Source organism: Cheilinus undulatus, linkage group 8 (assembly GCF_018320785.1).
Source record: "Cheilinus undulatus linkage group 8, ASM1832078v1, whole genome shotgun sequence".
Taxonomy (NCBI): domain Eukaryota; kingdom Metazoa; phylum Chordata; class Actinopteri; order Labriformes; family Labridae; genus Cheilinus; species Cheilinus undulatus.
The window spans coordinates 21,813,455-21,829,375 of NC_054872.1; the positions used below are offsets into that span (position 1 = coordinate 21,813,455).

The 15,921-nt window shown below is 38.4% G+C and overlaps 1 protein-coding gene across 2 annotated transcripts in view; it reads right to left on the bottom strand.

Annotated features, from left to right (window-relative positions):
* The window catches only part of cdkal1 (CDK5 regulatory subunit associated protein 1-like 1), a 386,640-nt gene that overhangs the window by 363,155 nt on the left and 7,564 nt on the right, over nt 1-15,921 (bottom strand). The gene's annotated exons all lie outside the window — the stretch shown is intronic.

Below are 15,921 nucleotides of genomic sequence, written 5' to 3' on the forward strand. Positions count from 1 at the left end.
ACACTCCTAAACCTTGTGGAAAGCTTTCCCAGAAGAGCTGAGGCTGTTATAACTGCAAAGGATGGACCTACGTCATGTTAAACCCTATGGATTGAGAATGGGATGTCACTTAAGTTCACATGCCAGTCAAGGCAGGTGAGCGAATACTTTTGGCAATATAGTGTACAAAGACCCACACATAACAACACAGAAGGTGGCTGTATGGCTGTGCTTGAGACTGACCAGACTGTTAGAATGCACATGATTATAGATGTGCTTGTGAAAATTTCACATTGTCCCTTGGCCTGGTTATTTAAAGTGCTGGTATAAAGGCATATAGGCCTATTGAGTAGAATATGTGGGGAAAATTGGCTGCTTTTTAAAATTATTTTAAATAGAGGAGTGACCTGTTGCAAATGTGCATCATGTAAAAGATAAAAAAGTAAAACTTTTTTTTTTCAAACTGTTTTCAATTGTTTTTTTTTTTCATAACTATGTACTATTCAATTTTGTTCAGTTATCACAATTCATATTATCACATTGTTGAAAATCGCCATTGAACATTGCATTTTTTTCCTTTTCTTTCAAAAATCAAGCAGGCCTAGTTGGAATATGTATCCTCTAAGTTACAAACTTTATTGTCATACTTCTTCTCAGGTCTTCTCAACACAGACACACAGAGAAATGAGCCAGGAAATGATCTGTGGCCACACTTAAAGCTTAATCAATAGTAAACAATCGAATGCTTTCCTGGCTAAACGTTAATTGTATTAACTCTGCTAACTTTTCCCCTGTATAGATCTATACTGCTAATTATAACCAAAGAATAAGTGAGGAGAGCAAGGCTGAAAGAGTGAACCTCCACTAAAAAAAGCAAAATACATAAACTAAGTGAATAAACAGGAAATTTATGGTGTAAAACAGTGTTAGGCCAATTTGCAGGTAAGTGTTGAGGTTGTGGTGTTGTTTTTTGATATATTTAGCTCTGAGTTAGAGAGAAGAACATACAGTAGGGTTGTAAAAATTGACAGCTGATGGCATTTGACACCACACTGTGTAGTAAAATGTTTATGCAAATCTGAGCTTGGTAATTATGTGGCTACACCCTGCCACACAGAGTGGACAGTTGACAATCTATCACGCCTGACCTGCGGATGACCACACACACACACTTAACAGTAATTCCCTATTTTTCTCTGGTCAGTGTCCTGCTGATGCATCCAGTCAAGTCATCTTTTCTGCTCGATGATCAAGGTTACTTTGCCAATGATGATTCAAATTAAACCCACAGCTCAAATCATCCGCAGCTTTTAAATCCACTTTATCTAATATCTGTGCTCTCACATGGAAATCTAGCACAGAGCTGATTCATTTATATGTATGAAGGGGAGATCAGACAGAGCCACATGGAGAATTAATTTATCACAAAGGACAGAAGTGCACACACTGTGATGCTTTCCGAATACTTGTGAAGGGCCTTTAAATTCTTTAGCCTTTCCAAGTATTCCCTTTTACCGTTTTTTATATTTCTGACAGGTCCTCACAAAACAACAACACAAAAAATAACCCCATGCTCCCACTTTTCTTTCTCCACTGACAGGTAGCCAGAGCTTTCATTTCAGCAGGTGGCCTCACATGAAGATGCACACACAACGATACAGGTCACCCCTGCTGGTCAGTGAGTAATGGCACTGATGGCTGAACATTGGACACTCAGACAGAAAGCGAGGGTTATCTTCCCAAACAACACAAAAAGGGAAAAGTGGAAAAACCTCAAAGGAGGCCTTGAAAGTCATGAAAGTCATTTACTGCATGCCCTTGAATGCCTAACTCTCAATTTCTTTGCTTTTTATTCATATGTCACCCACACACTTTCTCCGCCCACACTAACAGCATGCATGCCACGTTAATTACTAATGTCTTTCAAGCTTTCAGTTCCTCTTCATGAGGGAAATTACATTTGTTTTCCTTGTTGAGTCAAGATGACAGGGGAAACAAAGAGGAGAGGACAAATTAGAAGTGAGAAAGACTAAAAAGTCTCTTTCAGCTTGTAAAATAACAGACAAGCTAATTATTCAAAAACAGAGAAGGCGACAATGAGTTGTCAAATGTCAAGGCATGTGGATTGTCTTACTTTGGTCTTTTGAGATTTACTGACAGGAGTCCGACACAATATTGCACTGTTTGTCCTCTAAGAGAGCTCTGACATCAGTGAAGAAATCAAGAAGTATAATTGCATGAAAACATTGACGTTTTGATAACAGGGCAGTTTGTTCTGTCAAATAATGAGAATGACACTCGATTTGTCCTTTAGGACCCTTATTAATACATAGTGTGTTCCTTTTTAATCTGTCAGAGCTTCTCTCAGCGTGACTTTTTAGCTTTAGGTTGACAAGTGTGTTGAAGGGTGTTTTTTCAAGGTAAACACAGAGACCTCATTTTCACTCTTGCATGCTGTGCCCAAAAACAAAAGTGAAAAGAAACATTGATGATCCAAGGCTTGCCAGGAAAAGTTGTCAAGTTGCCACTGGCAACCATTTTAAGAAACTGGCAACAACTTATTAGAGTCAGTTTCCATTAAAGATGATCATTTTTCAACAAAAAGCTGCTCAAAATAATTTTTATATTTAGTTCATAATTAATATTTGTTTTTTAATGAATGGTGAAGATCAAGCAAGCAACCAAACAATTCATTAATAAGATTTGGTATCAATAAGAAAAAAAAACACATAACTGACATTTTTGCTACCTAAGATTTGAGAGCTGAAAAATTAGAAGATAAAACTTTTGATTGACTTTTCAATTAAGTTTCAGACCCTGTAGTAACATTTTATAAATTACCCAGCACTTAATGGGCAAAAATATGAATGACATCAAATATAGTTGGAGCAAAATAGACAATTAGAGATGTTGTTTCATCAAAATCTGATGATGCTGCAGTTTTAAGTGTTGAGCCCATTAAGCATTTTTTTAAAAGACTAAAACCAATATTCCATTAGTATATGGGAACTATCTGACTTCCTCTGTCAGTGGTACTCTTTCCAGCTTTCCAAAATAAAATCTTCATCAAGCTAGCATTTAGATCAAGGGGTTTTAAATTACTTAGGCTGATGAGACTTCCAAGCCAGGGTTAGTTTTGGTGGAGTTCTGCTCGTTTGTACATGCCATGCCCATGAGCTAGAGATGAACCAGTTTTGAAAATATGGGCTAATACTGGTATTGATGTTTAAAATAATAATTTAGCTGATACATATACTGACGCCAATTTTTTTTCATCATTTCTTTCAGTGTAAAACTCCCACTATGCTAAAATCTACAAAGGCCTGATTATCAAATGGTTCTTAAGAATATCTTGCCAGTCTATCCTTTCGTGTGTGGTGTGTTACGAGTCAAATTTCCCTCCCCAAGATTGAATATTAAACATATTCAATATTTATGACCAGAAATTGTGTGGTGAGCATGATTGGAACACCCTACTGTGAAACAGGCCAACTGAAGGAGGAAGACAGAAACATAATCAAGGCAACGAGAGTAAATGGCAGCGCAATAGACAGCGCTGGTTAATGGATAGCATAAAGTTGTATGGATGTCACAAATGGAGGAGTTGATTTGTAGCAACAAGTGTTTGACATGTATTGTAAAACATACAGCAGAAGAACTGACAAGGGGGAGATGGACTGAAATGAAAACTGTAATGGACTTAGCATGTAGCTAACAGCTAACCACAGTAGCTTCTTCACTCTAAAGTCATGTTTGACCTCAGAAAGTTGAGATGAGGAGAGACAGGGCCAGGCAGAGACTCTGGTAGTCAGTGAACAGAATCTGTTAGTTTGAGTTGATCTTATTGTTCAACACCGCACTATTTGAACAGAAGTGGAAAATCAGTGATTACTTGTCACCATGTGTCAAGGTCTTTCACATTGGAAAAATCAGTTAAGATTTTTAAAATCTTGATGTGCATGGGAGGCTTTAGTTTGTCCAACATAATTCTCCTGCCTTATTACGTTACCACAATAGCAAAATTTAAATTTTCAATAAGATACTGGTCAAAACCAAATAATATTGGGACCTTTTTTGATACCATAGCAACAAAAAAATTTCTCTTGGACCCCCCTTCAACTGGAAGATTTTGGGCTTTTTTCCAATTTGGTTCACTAAAAGATGAACACATAAAAACTGGTGTACGGTCTATAGTAACGAAAAGCTAAATCACATTATATGACAATGGATGGCATTTGTCAAAGTGGCTGATATTAACTGGTGCCAACATTAAACCAATGCATCTGTGCATTCCTACCATGAACCTTTAAAGAAAGGTCTCATCAGGCAGTAGGAGATGACATGAAAAACCTGTGAAGATCTACAAGGAGAATGCATGGGCTTAAAGACATGTCACAAGGCCCTTAGAAGGTTTGATGAATTCACTAAACTAGATACACTGTAGTTTTCAGCATACATACTGAACAGAAGAGAGTAGTGGTCTTTATGTTGTATTTTTGATTCCTCAAACATGCAAAGTAGATTAAAATGGCTGTTGGTTTAATTAAAGGCTGATTTTGGCCATTTTTAGGAGATTTGTTGACAATTGAGAGCACAAAACAGCACCTCACTCTGCAGCCAGTAATAACTGTAACTGTGCTTCAGAGATGTACCAAGGAATTCAGAAGAGCCTCTGATAACTTTAATCTAAACTACCAAACATAAACCAAAAGCTAGAAGACAGTTATTATATTTTATCAAAAGGCCAAAAATAATGTGGAATCATAATGGTAACCATTTAATAGCCACTCTATAAAAATTAGGAATAATGAGGCATTTGACCACTTGTCTATGGCTACGTTCAGTTAAAGTGACCTGAATCTGATTTTTTGCTTACAGGTGACCCATATCTGATTTTTTTCTGACAGTGTGAACAGCGCAAATCACATTGAATCTGACCGTTCTGAATCAGATTCAGGCCACTTTCGTATGTGGTTGTGAATCAGATGAGTATCGGATCTTTTGGAAGTTGACTGCAGTGTGAACAGGCAAACAAAAAAATCAGATCTGAGAAAAGATCAGAGTTGAGCATTAAGGCCTGCAGTGTGAGCGTAGCAAAAGTGTCAGAAAGCTTGTGGGACCCTCTTCTCCTTTTTCAGGGCCGTATGGTTAACAAAGACCAGCTCACTTCTGTATTCGTCATTAGAAAAGCACTGGTAAGACATGAGCAGTGGAAGGTGGGCTACATACACACAACTGGGAGCTGCCCAACAAATCCACAGGCTTTTCTTGTTACCCACTGAGCAGCTCGACTTGAGATGCTGGGGGTTAAATGCCTTGTTAAATGACACCTTATGCAACTTGCTGAAGGAAAGGAAAAGCATGCACCTTCAATATCCCCTATGCGGACTTCTTGATCTAAGATTTGAAGTACCAATCTGTAGGTCATTAGCTTTTATTTTTTACACTTACGCTATTTCTGCTGGCAGAAACTGTCATCCCCCCCCTTGGATTTACGGCTCAACACTTCTGATGTGAGCAAAACCTGGCTTCACACCTCATCCCCTTTCCAGACAGCCTTCTATCCTCCCTAGTTTCCAAGTCCCTCCCTTCCTCTTTTCCCTCCAACCCCAAGCCTTTCCCTCAGCTCTTGCCTTATCCCATTACTCACATCCCCTCCATGATATTCCCATTATATTCCTTCAGGGTATTCCCAATCCCTGTGGTATTCCTGGGATAACAGGGGGTTGACTGGCTGGCTGGCTTCTGCTGGGAATAGGGAATACTCTCTCTACCTCTAGAGGGAAGCAGCAAAAGAATCACTACCCAGCTTCTCCCTTCATTTATCTCTAGCTTTCTTCATCAGAGCAATAAAAGTGCAGGTGAACAAATGAATGGGCATACAGAAGACTGGAACAAAGATTCTGTCTTCTATTTCTCTTCCTCTCCTCACCTTTCCTGCTTCTTTCTGGGTAAGAAACAACAAGGGTGAGGTATGACCATCCTTTGGGGAATCAATTTGTTCTTTTTTTTCTTTTTTTTTGTTATTTCTCAGAGGAACAACGAGTGATCTCTCTTTGGGTCGATTGTATTTCTCTTTCCTAGCTCCTGCACCTCTGCCAGTAAGGGACATCTTTTCCTCCTTGAAGAAATGAGTGCAGAAATAGAATTATCCTTGTTTCCCTTCTGCAGTCTCTATTATGACCTGTCTGCACCTGGTAAAGCACAGGTCATGGTTTTGTAACACTGGGTATTTACTCATTTACCTGAGTCAGAAAATAGAGAAATTATTTTTGGTTTTCAATAAAAAATGTGTGCAAAGATGGAGGCCATAGATCCCTACAGCTGTTTTTGTCCTTTTCGACTCCCATGACAATGTCTTGTTACCATGGTTGTTCTTGTCGGATCTGTGCGAGATGCTGTCAAAAATTCTTCTCCTCAGAGTAATCAATGGATTAGATTGAGCTGCGATCCATCCTTTCCTCAAGCTATCCCATTTTCCTTCACCTTTATCCATAGTTCCCTAAAGGGAATCTTAAGGCAGGAAGGCTGGGGTCCCTAATCCTACAGCCTCTGATTGGTAACTGGGCGCTACCTACACACAGGTCACCTTGTAGGATCAAAAAAAAAAAACACGCACATACACAAACACACATGCAGTCTCACACGCGTACAGAGTGCTTGGGATCACTTTAATCTCATGGCCTCTAAATGGTTACACTTGACTGCCTCGACTCACAGGTCTATTTGGACTGCAGAAAAAATTCATGAGCATGTGAGTGTGTGTCTATGACGGGAGAGGGCTACCACGTCTTTAGTTTGACTGGAGATTCACATGCAGTAGTACAAAAAAAGACAAGTTCTTTACCCTGAGGTACTGTAATACAGCTGATTTACTGAAGTCAGAAACAAAATCAATTCACAAAAAATCTGACAAAACACGTCAGTAAGGGCCACAGATGGCCTAGGGCAAGGTCCATCAACTACATTTGAAGCACAGGGATGAGGAGGGTGTTTGATCTTCACTAGATGTTTATAGCTCACTTATCTGTTCAGGTATTTGTTCCTTCTTTGTTGACCTTCCAGTTTTTTTGTAGTTTGTGTTGTCTGTTTCTGTAAATAGCAGCTTAAATTTCAAAGTCATTGTCTTTCAGTTGTTAAAGCATATATGAATAGGTAAAAAGAAAGAGAGAAATGTTTTGATACAGATAAACCTATCAGTGATAAATTATTTTCAGATTATTTTTGATACAGATTGATATATAATAATTCTCTTTTTCTACTTGATGGTTACATAATGTATAATTTGATTAAGACAGATTTTTGTATAATGTATCTGTTGTGATAGATAGCCTACTGTATTTTGTGAAATATGTTGCAATGTTTTACAATTGTTCTTGTATGGAAATATATTAATACGGAAGCATAATAATGAGCTATTTTCATTTACTGACAAAGGGAGTGATTTTGCTCATTTTTTTCCAAGTGTTCTTGGTTTGTTTTTTCTCTTTCTTTTATAAATTCATTTCATATGTGCCTTCTGAAGGTATATGATAATTTTAGTTATTTTTTAAACATTCGAAATAAACTTCACCAAATTGAACATTTGAACAATGCCAGCTTCTGTCTTGATGGACTTTTTGGGTGCTTGACTTTTAAACAAACTAAGATAAAATATAATTATAATATTATATTATATATTATAATAATTAACATCTTTTTATTTTTCTCATTCAAATGTTTGTCTTTGTTAGCCTACAACAGTGAGATCAGTCCCTAAACCAGAGCCAGCAAGGGCGATAGAGATACTGTAGTTGAATATTCCTGGGGCTGTCACGTTGTGAGTGGTGAAAAACCAAAGAAGGAAAACTGCACTGATGCAGAAAACAGTAGCTTTAATCAACAATGGACTGATCTTAACTAAAAACTGCTGAGAAACAGATTATGGACTTGGCTTGAGCTTGTTTAACTTTTCTAGTCGCCTGACTACTCAAAGCACTTTTACACCACAGGTCACAGCAACCCGATCACTCTACATCCATACACTGATAACAGAGTTTGCTATGGAGAATTGGTCACTTAAGCTAATGCTTTTGCATCCATACCTATTTACAGGTCAACAAAGTAGGGAGCAAACCGGGGTTGTGTCTACAAGTGACTGCCAAAGCTAGGAATTGAACCCACACCTTTCTGACTGCAGGACAACAGACTCTACCTACTGAGCCACAGTTGCCGCTAAATAAACATTAAGTTATTTCTGATGAGTATGAAATATTTCAATCTCAGTTGTTTTTGGGGTTGTTTGGATAACAGTAGGGAGGGTTTTTTTTAAACACCTGAAACACATCAACAGATTTTTTCCTTGGCACATATCCTGAATTTATAATTTTTCTGGGGGAATGATGGAAAGATGTGTGGGGGGGGCTTGACGTGCCACCAGTTGATGATCACTGGCCTAGGGGTTAGGTCGCATCCCATGTATGCATGGGGTCTGGTTTCAAGTCTGACCTGTGGCTCCTTTCACCCATGTCATTCCCCTCCCTCTCTTCCCTGTTTCCAACTCTATCCACTGTTCTCCCTGATAATAAAGGCATAGAAAGCCACAAATAAATCTTTAAGCAAAAATAAGACATATAAAGTCAGTAAGATGGTGAAACACAAATTTCCCTTTGCAGATGTGTGTTACATAAACATCTGTTTAGTTTAATGACAGCTTCAACATTCAAACCCTCTTATCTAACCCTTATGATGTGTTGCAAATATTTACATATCCTTATCTACAAAATAACAACCTTTCTACCTGTCCGAATTTGAGAATGTTTAATTCAACATATATTACTCCTGTGTACATGTACATATAGATATGAAAACTCTTTCAATTTCATGCTCCACTTTTATTAAGGTTTGGTTTCTTGAGCTTAGACAATTAAAAGAAAATTGATCAATGATTTCAATCATGGATAGGTTAATTATTTTATTTGTTTTAAAACAAAATAGCGATGTTTAAAAAAAACAAAGCACCTTCAATTTTGGGAATTTTGCTTTTTTAGTATATTTTCAGATTTTGCTCAGTGAACTTTTAGAGAAAGTTGTTAAAAGCTGCCACTTTGGGCTGTAGGAAATCGAGATTAGCATTTTTATGACATGTTGATACAACACATTGAAAAAAAGAGAAATTCGGTTCAAAAGTGTTGTAATTATAATCCTTTTTTTCAACTGTGTGCAGAAATCACCCTTTACCACTGATTTATCCATCCTAACACTTATCCTCTCATCAGTCCTCCCTAAAACCACTCCCTTGATTTCTCTACACCTTACTCCTTTCTGCAACTATCCATTGCTCTAGTTCCCTTTTCTGCAGATTGGCTGGGAGTCTACTCTGTTTTCCTTGGCAGCTTTTCGCTCTCCCTGTTTGCCTCTCTTTTCCCAACCATCGCTTTGGTTGATTTTGGCTTCCAATGCATCCGTCTCTGTCGGCTGTGCCCTTCATCCAAGCACCCTCCTCCTCATCTTTCCTTGCATCGCCTTCCCCTTCTCTCTTTTTATCCCTCCTCTTCTCCCAGTCCAAAAGTGGAACTCTCTTATACACAGTTTCAAGATTCGAGAAAGACAAGGGAGAAGGGATACAGTCTCTCATATGTACACATACCAGGTGATATGCCTAATCTGGCAGAATGATGGCTGTCGAAAACTGTCTCTTACACACTTTCCCTGTACGATATCAATTCCCACCACGTCTGCAACTGTGTGTGAGAAGAGCAAATGTGTGTGTGTGCACGCAGTCTGTGTGTGCTAACGTCTGTGTGAGTGTGTATATGTGAGAGGTGGAGTCGGAGAAAAGATTGTAAGTTTTCATTGGATACATCACTGCGGCGTGTAATGTTGCGTAGCGTGCACTCAGCCAATCAGAAGACCCACAGACACTCCGTTTTATGAATGAGATGGCACATATGCGAGGTACACACTCAGAGTGAGAATACTCTACAGTGATGTAATACAATATCAGTGCTGCAGAGACACTTGTAACACAAATGCCGTGTGAGTTAAATCAGAAAGGTCTTTTTTTGTGTCAGCCTTAAAATTTAAATTCTGTCAAATAAAGGGATTCTGATAAATCATTAGAAAGTGAGCACATATCCTTTATGTCAGTATGTCTAGATTTTATATGCAGCATTTCAATAATTCCTGCAAATCTATTAAGCTTTCTTTCAAAGCCAATGATGCATTTCATATCAATCATAATTTCATGGCTGTTAGTTGTCTAAAAGGCATAGTAAAAATGCATTGTATGTGGCATTTCTTCCACTCTCCGCTCACAGCAACACCTGTGATACCTGTGATCACAAGAGCCCTCGTATCATTTTGTCAAAACAGCTCACACCCCCTCTTTGTAATTCATATCCTCCAACCGTCTGTGTCCTAACCAGGAACTGAGAGCGCCCGATTTGGCTGACAATGTGTACTAGGGAGCAATTTTGCCTAACCGGTATGTAAAATCATAACTGAAGTGCTGTGTGTGCGGCTCGCTGGCTGTGAGGAGATGGGGAGGGGAGGGGAGGGGAGGGGAGCAGCCAAAAACAATCAAAATATCCTAGTGTGCCTTTCCATGAAGGGTGTGTGCGTGCATGTCTGTGTGCGTCTTTCTGTGTGTGCAGGGCCATGTGTGAGCATAGACGCCTTTCTATGAAGTCACTATTTGGCACACTGCTCTGCTGCTCAAATTTGTGCCAGTGTGCTATCATGGGTAAACAGTGCCCTCTTTGGTTTTACAGCAGAGTGGCAACTCAGGAGGAGACAGGCACAGCAAGTACAGGCAGTATGACAAGTATGGAGACAATAAATGGAGTAAAGACAAGTGACACATGTCAGTGATGTGAATAAAATTGAACTACAACATAGACAGAAAGAAGAGACATGTCTTTCCAGTGTGATTATGATTACAAGATAGTTCATTTTGTGCATTTATACACAAGTATGACTAAATAATCTGGCAGTTTATATATCCCCTTCTCTTGACAGGACTTTAAATATATTCATGTGATGTGAAAATATTTGCACAATACATACAGCATTTAAATAACACAGATATACTTCTCAAGATGCTGTCTGAATAAAGACTTCAGAGTGCTCTCTGTTCACAATCAATACTGCTGACCTTTTTGACGTCAAGTATTTTACATTAAGCCTTATTCATCAATTCCCCAAATGAGATAAAGTCTCTATGATGCTCTAAATGTACAGTATTACACAACATTAATCTAAAATTAACAACAGTGACAAAAATCTGTCTTTTATCATTCACATGAATGATTACATAAGTTCATATGTGACCTTCAAGGACTAAAAGTTAGCACTTTTAAAAGTATGAATGAGAATACGCGCATGTGTTTCAGAGGAATGACCTCATCTCAATAGTACAGAAATGACTTCTTTCAACAAAACAGCTCATCAAATGAGGCTACGCTGCCATCTACAGGCCAATATAAGAACTGCTACTACGTCTCACCAGGTGATGTCATAGTTTAAGAAAGAAAGAAAAGAGTTATAGAGAGGGATAAAAAGGAGGACAGGGGAGGGCAGGGGGTGTGATAGAGAGAAAACAGACAGGAAAGACGAGAGGGAGGGAGGGAAAAAGGTGATGTCATGTTTTTTAGAGGAGTGGGAGCTGTGGCTGCATCCAAACTCTTATTAAACTCTGCGGTTCTGCATTGCGGCTATCAAAAATTCGAGCTATCTGTCTAATAATACTATGATGTCATCACTTTCAACAGGTTTCTGGAAAAGGACTCACAAATTACAATCTTTAACCAACTCAAAGTCCTTGTATTGTTGCCCAAACACAAGACACTACATCATCAAGGATCCTGATTCAACAATTCAGTCCTCGTCATGCCATACTATTCCACTCTCTCCAGTGCACTCTCAACAATTTCATGCCACTTGAGACAATGGCATTGCATCCATACGAAACCATTCAAAACAATCACCACCGTCTTGAGTGTAATCTCACCCCGAATCTGGCCATGACAGGCAATTTCTTCTTCCAACAATCCCACAGTGGAAAAAACAATGAGTGAAGATACTCACGCCCCAATGTGAAGAGGGGGGAGAAAAACAAGGATTTGCAGGTGAAAAGAGACTGACAAAGAGACAGGGAAGCAAACAGAGGTAAAAGGCATAGACAAAACGCAAAGAAAAGTGAGACAGAAACCAATCTAATCCTTCAGCTTAAGCAGCGAGACACTGACCTTTAAAGTACTTCATAAAGAGAAGAGTGAGAGGGAGAAAGAGACAACAAGGCAGGAGGAAAGAGAGAGAGACAGGGAAAGTAATCTGACGCTTATTCTGTGAAGGATCAGAACATCTGAGCCACAAAGTAGGATAAAAGAAACATTAACTGTCGAGAAAAAATAAGAGGGAATGCTTTTGCTAAGCTGTACTGTGAAGAAGAAGACAGCCAGACGCAAAACAGTTCACCAAAAAATGATGCTTATGTGGGCTCTGGACAAACCTCACCCAAAGCAAGGTAAAGTAAAGCTCACTAAGCAAGTTAAACACACCACATGAATGACTGCACATGCAAACAGGGGAGATGGCCTAGCGGTTAGGTTGCACACCATGTGCATTGGCAGCCTGGGTTCAAGTCCAGCCTGTGGTTCCTTTCCTGCATGTCACTCATCCCTCATCACGGCTTTTGACTAATCACTGTCTTCCTCTATCAATAAAGGCATAAAAGCCCATATATAAAAAAGAACGTACATGTAGGTATATAAAGAACTTGCCATTCAACAGGTACTTACTTAGAAACGTATATGGTGATATAAGTTGGAGGACACCTTGAGTAAAACACACAATGGAACACACAAGATAAACAAAAAATGCCCTATAATAACATGAAACGCGATCACACCCTCCTGCAAACGTATGTACTATTCATGCAAAAGATATGCAAAGGCAACCTCAAAGCTATCAAAACAAGTGTGCTTGCACAACTGTGACCCATTTTCTTTAAAGCATGTATATAACTAATGCACATGCTGTTCAGTTTTACTGTATGGTGTCTTTTTACAGATGCAAGCACACCAAGTACCCAATTTTGAAGGATGATCACAGTCAGCCATGACTTTATTTCCAGGTAAACAGTATATTGACTTTTAAGAGATACTGATGCGAGGATTGATATCTTAAAAGAGCAGAAATATTGACAGCAATATTTGAGAGTAGATCCAACCTGAGATCTAATAAGTAAAAAGCTTATGTTTTACTAAATACTTTCTGGAACCCTGTTTGTGTTTTCTGAATGATGCTATATTAAAGAGAAGAGAGGGAGACGGGAGAAAATGTAATCAAGAGATTTGAAAAATTCAATATCCATAGCATCAAGCTTTAACCTTATTACTTAAGAGTGTATTACATTACACAGTCTTGTGACTGCTGAGAAAACAACAGAAGATACAGTATTTAATAAAATCATATTCTGAGATGGATGAAAATTAACCGCATAGAAAAACTTGGAGATTATAAATAACTATGTAACAAAGAACAACAATTTTCAACAGACTCATTCTTGAGTTAAACTGTAATCATTCCATTAGATTCTACTGGCAAGACAATTAGCACATCAAATCTCAAACCCTGGCAGATTTCTGAATACAGGAACTGCTACTGCATGAAGGTGGAGGCTGAGTGACATCAAAGTGAAGGCAAATGTGTGAAAGACAGAAAAGGGTTGTGTTAGTGATGAACTCGAGGGACAGAGGGAAAGTGTTGATAACAAAGAAAGGTGGAGCAGAGACAGAGATCAAGGGTCTAAACTGCCAGATGAGTGGGGAACTGTTGGCCTGTGTTCATGACTAAATTGTGTCTCTTGTGTTTGTTTGAGTGTGAGTACATCTGCATTGTTGAAGTGTGTGATTAATGTCTTTCTAAGGCTGTGAAACCCCAATGGTGGGAAAAAAAACACCTGAGGGGTTGATATTTGTTCTCCCTTTTCTCTTGTCTGTCTGCCTCTCTATCCCAAACACTCAGAAGCACACAAAGAGCTACTGCTTATAAAAAAGCACACTGCAATACAAACACGTCTACTGTAATGTTAAAGTGATTCTTATTCTATATTCCTCATGACTGAAATAAACAAAGAAGCACTCATGGATCGGCACACAAATCCAAAGCAACAGAACTGTGTAAGAAACATGTAATCACATGTTTATGTTCAACTGATGACATACCAAGACACACATGATGAAAATAATGTTTTCTGTCTCCATTTGATTCCGTCTGTGTTGCTCAGACTCACCTGTGCACACGCATGCATACCAGTGGCAGCTGCTCTATAGGGGGCACTAGGGGGACACTAGGGTGCTTCCCTGCATCGCTCTCTCCAGAAAGAGAAAGACAGATCTTAGGTTCACTTAATAAAAACCTTTGTTTGAAATAAACATGAAAAACATAAATCTTTACAAAATAACCAATATAATAAACTATATAAATATAACATAGTTAAAGATTACAGTGCGTGATGTGCAATAGATAAGTGTGACAAATCATCCTATGTGTTTGATCTTACTTCCTGGTAGTATGCCTCTGACTGAAGACTCTGATCTGTGCCTACAGCCCTCCATAGACTGTCAAACGACAGAATCTCTTGGGGCACAGAAAAGATGCAACCTTGGATGAATTTATAACCAGTTGCCAGAAGGCGAGAGCAAAGAAGTTCAATGAACTGAGGCATAGAGAAGGTCATGCAGTGTTGCCTTAAACAGATCATCTGCAAGAAACAGACATTTTTTGCTGTCAAACTTATCGAGATGTTTCTAGGGAGAATTAGCCAAACACAGAAAGAAAACTCAGTCAATGTGGATACCTGCTCAATAAAGTATTTTTCTGATATCACATCAGAGTGATTTGAAAATTTTGATTTCACTGCCATTTCTACCCTGGACTTTGCAAAGAATCTGGCAAGTGATCTATTCATTTCTTAAAGAAAACTCAGTCAATGCCTTTCAAGAGGAGAAAATTAGAAGAGGAGCATAGTGTAAAGAGGTTGGACCTGCTCAGTGAAACAATAAGAATAAAAAAAACAGACCTGCAACAGGGGGAAAAATGACAGTCGCTATTTTTCAGCAAGAAAGCTTGGCTAACAGGATGCAATGAGGTTGATCCTTTGTTTTATTTTCCCTGTCTCCTTCCTCCAAAACATCTGGAACAGACTCAGCATGGATTTCAAGAGGTTTTACTAATTTAAAGCACTTTTTGAAGAAAGATAACTTGGCATTCAAGCCGTCTTTGTCTTTAATTTGTTCACAAATCAAACAAATGAAGACGCTAAAAAAACATTGATTCAATTCACCTCACAACTGTTGATATTCTTTACATATGTACTAAATACAATTAGGATTTTTATTTAGCCCCTAAATGAAGCAGTAATTTTAACACAAAACAAGGTTGATTTTCAAATGATACACTGAAACTTACCTTTGTCAAACCTATTATTTTCTCTTTAAGAAGCTCTTGCTGTGCTTGTCATCTTACTTTATAATGGCCATATCTTTTTTAAATCAGTTACTAATATAACTCTTTTATTTTTGCATGGGTGATTTTTGAACTGTTAGAAAGTGTTCTTTGCATAGGTTGTTGCATAAGAACACATACTTGAACAGTAAAGGTGATTAAAGGGAGGTTAAAACCATACATTTGGCTGCTTAATTTGGTGACCTTGTCATATTTTAAACATATTTTTTTAATACAAATTTATTCATGGCAGGTATCAAACACCAAATGTTTTCCTGACACAACAGGATCGATAACATGGAGCCTGATTTAGTGCAAAACAGTCCTACACAGGAATAGACACATGCATTGCCTCAGATACAGAGCAATACTGCCCCCTTGTGTCTCATAACAACATTGGCATCAATTTTATACCTTGCAAAAAACAACATTCACTTTTTTTTTAAGATACTG